The sequence below is a fragment of the Neofelis nebulosa genome, chromosome 4 (assembly GCF_028018385.1).
Source record: "Neofelis nebulosa isolate mNeoNeb1 chromosome 4, mNeoNeb1.pri, whole genome shotgun sequence".
Classification (NCBI taxonomy): domain Eukaryota; kingdom Metazoa; phylum Chordata; class Mammalia; order Carnivora; family Felidae; genus Neofelis; species Neofelis nebulosa.
The window spans coordinates 40,203,218-40,210,317 of record NC_080785.1 but is presented as its reverse complement, the minus strand read 5'-3'; positions in this window follow the sequence as shown (position 1 = coordinate 40,210,317).

The following is a 7,100-nucleotide window of genomic DNA, read 5'->3' as shown; positions in this document are numbered from 1 at the left end:
CCTCAAAGTGGGAACTCATGGAGAGGTCTGAGCAAGCAGCACAGTGAAAAAAGTCATCATGTTTGTTTCTCATGGCATGACAGACATGAGCTTCTGCCTCATGTCTGCCTTCCAAATAATTTGTGAGGTCTCCTAATTGACAAATTCAAACTTGAAATAGTACAATGAGGGGCATTCTGTGAAACAAATTTCCTAGACTTGAATGGAAGTAGTAGCTGTGTGTTAGGTTGTCAACAGATAATCTAGAACAACTTAGTTCATTCTTGTTTCTGCTATGGCTGTCTAAATGCCCAAACTCTAAAATGTCTAGGCATCCTCAGAAATTCAACCCTCAATATTAGGGTGTTGAATTCAACCCCAGTTTTTGAGTGCTCTGTGTCATATATTATATACTAAAATATGGGATACAAGGATGAGAATACCACATTTCTTCAAGATCTCATAGGCTAGCAGGAAAGAAAAATACAGTGACAAAAAGGTGATGTTTATTTGAGGGATACTACAATAATGGTATAATTCAGGGTTCAATGAAATAAAATGGATTTTCATTAGGTGAAAAAAGGGAACATCATTCTAAAGTAAAAGAACAGGATGTGAAAAATTTACTCTAAAGGATGAAATGTTTAGAAGAAATGCAAGTAGATTTGCATGGCTGGGAATGAAGAGTTCAAAGACACAAAAATGGAGATGAAGGTGGAAAGGCAGACAGAGGTAAAGTCAGGAGAAACATATACAAGAGGTTTAACTATTTTTTGTAGGAAATTGAAACAAATAAAGAGATTTAAACCCTGAGGATGTGTTTTGTAAAAAAAAAAAAACACTTTTATAGCAACATAGTGGAGGAATTGGAGTGGGTCAAGGCTAGAGATAGAAAGATATGTTAGAAAGCAATTGCCATAGTCAAGGTGAAAATTACACAAATACTATGGTAGTTGAAGAGGAGGGAATGGTTTCAACAGGAGGTTCCACTTAATTTAGTGACTGATAGATGGCCTATGGAGATGTGCAGAGAGATATTCTGGCATAACCTTTCTACTTCTGGCTTGGTTGACCAAATAAATAGGTAAAGGCCATTCGCTAAAATAGGAACTCAAACTAATGTGTTCTTTGTAAGAACTAAACTATGGGAAAATATCTTGATGCATTTTATTAGCTTGAAATGGAACTATTTTTAGAATTATAAAATGTACAAAATGTTCCTGTGTCTCTATGGTACATAAAAAGAACATACTTTAATAATGTCCAAATAAGAAATGTAATGTATGTGCAAATTTAGCTACTCAACATGACTTTTCATATCTATCAATTAGAAACCCTTGTAAATAGTATGCTGTAAATGTCAGATCAAGGTATATTATATCCATTTCCTTTTTTCTTCTATCCCTCTCTTTCTTCATTAATTTGTAGATTCTGAGTTTACAGTTTATATCTTCATCATAGTTTTCTTTCCACAATAACTCACATAGTTCTATTCCTGAGTATGCTTCCTGAGTAAAGGAATCCTTTAATTAATCAAATGGGAATTACGGCATTATCAAAAAGCACTGATTACAACATTAGATTAGGGTTTGGAGACCTGTATCCTGGACTTAATTCTCTCACTTCGGCCAGTGACTTAATTCTCTTTGAACTGCAGTTACATTATTTAAATAATTGGCTACTTCTGCTTTTGCACTTATAATTACATTTTAATGTATATATTTTCCAGAATTCCCTATTGGATGCAATAAGCAATGTATCCTAATCATTTTGTATTCCCAACAATTGGTCTAGTACCAAGCGTATGGTAGAGACCTAATGGATGATAGTTGAAAGATTAAGTAATAATCAAGAGTGTGAGGGAAGGTTAAGATTTGGAAGGTGGAGTCAAAACAATATCTTGAGGGTCTGTAGTACCTAAGATGAAGAGAAGACCAAAAACTGAGGCTTGAAAGAATAATCATAAATCAGTGGTAAAGCCAGGGGTGAGTTTGGAATACCTCAAGTGTTTGGAATACCTCCAGTAGAGCAAGTCAACTCTTGGGATCAAAAGATAAAAGTAGGCTTAATCCTGAGCAAGACTTATTTGCATCTGGTCTATTTTGACCAATTGTTCTAGGTTTGAGAAACTCAAATTCTAGGTTTGAGAATATAATTTAAGAAATAATTAGTTGGAGACTCACTACTTCTAGGTTGTCACCATTTGGTGAGTGGGGTGGTGATGGTGGTAGTGTAACATAGTTAATAAATTAGATTATATTGTTTTTCTTTAAACTTTAATTTCAAATATATTCTTCAGAGTCAGAATCATTTTGAGGTTAAAAATCCACCTGCACTTCCACCAATACTTGTTCAGGTCATGTCTTCATAAGGGTGCCTGGCTGAGGCATAAGAATCTACCCCAAACTCTGATTGCCAAGTCATGATCCTGGAAAGAGGAGAGGGGGAAGGCAGACACAGAAAGAGCTATGCTTTTTAGTTGATCTGTCCAACAGAAAAAGCTTTTTCTTTTTTGAAGTTTATTTATTTTTTGAGGGAGACAGAGACAGAGAGAGTAACCGGGGAAGGGAAAGAGGGAGAGGGGGAGAGAGAATCACAAGCAGGGTCCATGCTGTCAGTGCAAAGCCCAATAAAGGGCTCAAACTTGCAGACTGTGAGATCATGACCTGAGCTGAAACCGAGTCGGGTTGCTTAAGTGACTGAGTCACCCAGGTGCCCCCAGCAACTTTTTTCTAATTTATGTTACTTTAAAATTTTTCCCAGCAACGTTTTTCTAATTTATGTTAGTTTAAAATTTTTTTTAATGTTTTACTTATTTTTGAGACAGAGAGAGACAGAGCATGAGCAGGGGAGGGGCAGAGAGAGAGCAAGAAACAGAATCTGAAGCAGGCTTCAAGGCTCTGAGCTGTCAGCACAGAGCCTGAAGCGGGGCTTGAACTCACAAACCGCAAGATCATGACCTGAGCCCAAGTCAGTCGCTCAACTGACTGAGCCACCCAGGCGCCCCAAATTTATGTTGGTTATAAACAATATGATTCTTGAATTGGATTTTTGCCTTATTGAGATATCACTTTAAATTTCTTCTCACTTCGGCTACCCTGAGATACTGACAATATTTTCTCAACAGCTAATCCTTTGTTAGATCAAAATAGTTCTAACTGGAGTTTTGTATTTTCCCGACTGAATAGTTTCAAGTTTTCCAAGCGTTCTATGTACCATTGAATTTCCTAGAAGTTCACACTCTTATTTTTCTTCCTCTTTTTAGTCTTTAGTTTTGCAAAGATCTCCTTAAAATACTTATGTTTGAAATGCAGCTCTATTTTTTACTAGTGCTATGACCTTGGACAGTTATTTAATCTCTCTTTGCCTCAGTTTAGTTATACGAAAACATTAATTACTTCACAAATGTTTATTGAACACCTTCCACATATTACACAATCTTCTAGGTGGTTGAGAAACAGCAGTGACAAATAAAAAATCCTTTTGTATTATGGAAATTGGATTCATTGTTTTTTCTTTTGTCTGTTTATTTTTTCCTTTTGTTGTTGTTTGTTTTTAATTTAAATTCAAGTTAGTTAACATACAATCTCGACTTGGAACCCAGTGATTCATCTCTTACATTTGACCCCCAGTGCTTATCTCAAAAATTACCCTCCTCAATGCCCATCACCCACTTAATCTATCCCCTTACCCATCTCCCTATCCAGCAACCCTGTTTGCTACCTGTATTTAAGAGTTTCTTATGGTTTCCCTCCCTCTGTTTTTATTTTATTTTTCCTTCCTATTTCCCATAATTATCTGTTCAGTTTCTCAAATTCCATATATGAGTGAAATCCTATGATATCTTTCTCTGACTTATTTCGCTCAGCACAATACACTGTAGATCCATTCATGTTATTGGAAATGGCAAGATTTCATTGATGAGTAGTATTCCATTGTATCTGTGTGTGTGTGTGTGTGTGTGTGTGTGTGTGTATCCATGCACACACACACACACACATCACTTCTGTATTCATCATATATAGACATTTGGACTCTTTCCATAATTTGGCTATTGTTTATAGCACTGGATAAATATTGGGATGCATGTATACCTTTGAATCAGCATTTTTGTATCCTTTGGATAAATTCTTAATAGTTCAACTGCTAGGTTGTAGGGTAGTTCTGTTTTTAAATTTTTGAGGAGCCTCCATACTGTTTTCCAGAGTGGCTGTGCCAGTTTACATTCCCACCAATAGTGCAAAAGGGTTCCCCTTTCTTCGCATCCTTAGCAACATCTGTTATTTCCTGAGGTGCTCATTTTAGCCATTGTGACAGGTGTGAAGTGGTATCTCATTGTGGTTTTGATTGTATTTTCCTGATGATGAGTGCTACTGAGCATCTTTTCATGTGCCTATTAGTCATCTGGATGTCTTTTTTGGAAAAGTGTTTATTCATGTCTTCTGCCCATTTCTTTACTGGATTATTTGTTTTTTTGGGTGTTGATTCATTCTTAGGATGTTTCTTAGGATACCATACAAATATGGTATATGTGTATGATATAGAAATGATAAATGCTATTAGTTATGTGTATATATGTGTATATATATATATGTGTATATATATACATATATAATATATATATGTATAGATATATATATACACATATATTATATATATATGTGTATATATATATATATATATATATATGTAGGAAGATGATGTCCAAAGTAGTCAAAATGTATCAGACATATTCTCTCATAATGCTGAATACATAAGAATTAAAACCTTCTTACAACTGAATTAACAATATTTATTTTAATGTAGCATAAAATTGTTTTAGTAGCTGGTTTAATCATTGCTCTTGTTAAGGTTAAGGTCAGCTGATACTTTCAGTTATTAGTTGAAAAAAATAATACTGAGTGCTCTTAGTAGTTAACATGAAACTGATTGGTGTGTAGAGTACAAGGCTATGGGAAAGACCAGAACCTCTTGTATGTATATGTAGGGCTAAGTTTCCATAACATTGCCTCTGCCTTACTGAGAGTTCTTCTTTTACTCTTCTTGCCTTTGATCTCCTGTCCACTCTCCCCAGATGAGTGGTATGCTGGAGCCAACTTGTACCTACCTGCTATTCAGCAGATAGTTAAAAATTCAGGAATTTCACAGGCTGGTTGAAAGCTACTTTTGGTGGCTTAAAATGGCCATGGTGTATTTATACAGAAATCCAAATCCTACACATCAAAACATTTTTTCTTTTTAAGACAACTTATCAGCACATTATTCAAAACAACAATACTTGACCAATGTTTCATTATCGTGTTTTAGTTGCCAATTGAGCTTTGCTTGAATATTTACTAATAATTAGGCTTTTGGCTGGTACATATTCAACTGTATCCTCCATCTAAGATGTTGGTATTTTTAATAATTTTAATTCCAATATAGTTAATGTAGAGTATTGTATTAGTTTCAGGTGTACAATGTAGTGATACAGCAATTCCATACATTACTCAGTGATCACTCATTATGATAAGCATATCCTTAATACTCTTCACTTATTTTACCCTTTCCTCCCACCACCTCCCATCTGGTAACAATCAGTTCTCTATAGTTAAGAGTCTTTTTTGGTTTATGTCTTTTTTACTTTGTTCATTTGTTTTATTTTTTAAATTCCACTTATGAGTGAAATCATGTTATTTGTCTTTCTCTGATTTGTTTCACTTAGCTTTATACTCTCTAGCTCCATCCATGTAGTTGCAAATGACAAGATGATATATGTATGTATGTATGTATATATATATATATATATATATATATATATATACACACACACACACACACACACATATACACACACACACATATATACACACACACACACATACACACCACATCTTCTGTATCCATCCATCAATTGATAGACAATTGCTTCTATAATTTGGATATTCTAAATAAAGCTGCAATATACATAGGGTTACCTATATCTTTTTAATTAGTGTTTTCATATTTGGGTAAATACCCAGTAATAGAATTACTGGATCACATGGTAATTCTAGTTCTAAGATTTTGAGGAACCTCCATACTGTTCTCCAGAGTGGCTACACCAGTTTGCTTTCCCAACAACAGTGCACGAGTGTTTCTTTTTCTCTGCATGCTCACCAACACTTGTATCTTACATTTTTGATTCTAGCTATTCTGGCAGGTGTGAGGTGAAATCTCATTGTGGTTTTGAGTTGCATTTCCCTGATGATGAGTGATGTTGAGCATCTTTTCATGTGTCTGTTGGCCATCTATGTCTTCTTTGGGGAAAAGTTTGTTCATGTCTTCTGCCCATGGAATATTAACCCCTTTTCAGATATGTCAATTACAAATATCTTTTCCCACTCAGTAAGTTGTCTTTTGTTGATTGTTTCCTTTGCTGTGCAGAAGCTTTTTATTTTGATGTAGTCCTAATAGTTTATTTTTGCTTTCATTTCCCTTATCTCAGGAGACTTGTCTAGAAAAAATGTTGCTCTGGCCAATGTCAGAGAAGTTACTACCTGTAATCATTATTATGATTTCAGGTCTTATATTTAGGTCTTTAGTCCATTTTGAGTTGATTTTTATGTATGGTATAAGGAGGTGGCCCAGTTTCATTCTTTTGCATGTAACTGTCCAATTTCTCCAACACTACTTGTTGAAGAGACTTTTTCTCACTGCATATTATTGACTCCTTTGTCAAAGATTAAGTGACCACATAATAGGTTATTGACAGAATATTTTTTTAAAGATAAAAATACTTTCAAAGCATAAAAAAAAAAGCTATCATGGTGGGAGTTCCTAAGAACTTTCATGAGCACAAGAATCTTTGTTCTTGTCCCTGATATATCTCACCACCTAGAAGATTGTGTGGCATATAGTAGGTATTCAACAAATATTTGTGGAACAAATGAATGCCTTACTTGTAATTACTAAACTGAAATACAATGTAGTTAAATAACTGTCTGTGGTCGTGCACCTAGTATAGAGTGGAGCTGGGATTCAAACACAGTAAAACCTTGGAATGTGAGTAAACTTGTTCTGAGAGTGTTCTGCAAGAAAAGCAAATACTTCTAATAAACTTTAACTTGACAAACAAGCAGTATCTTGCAATACAAGCAGTA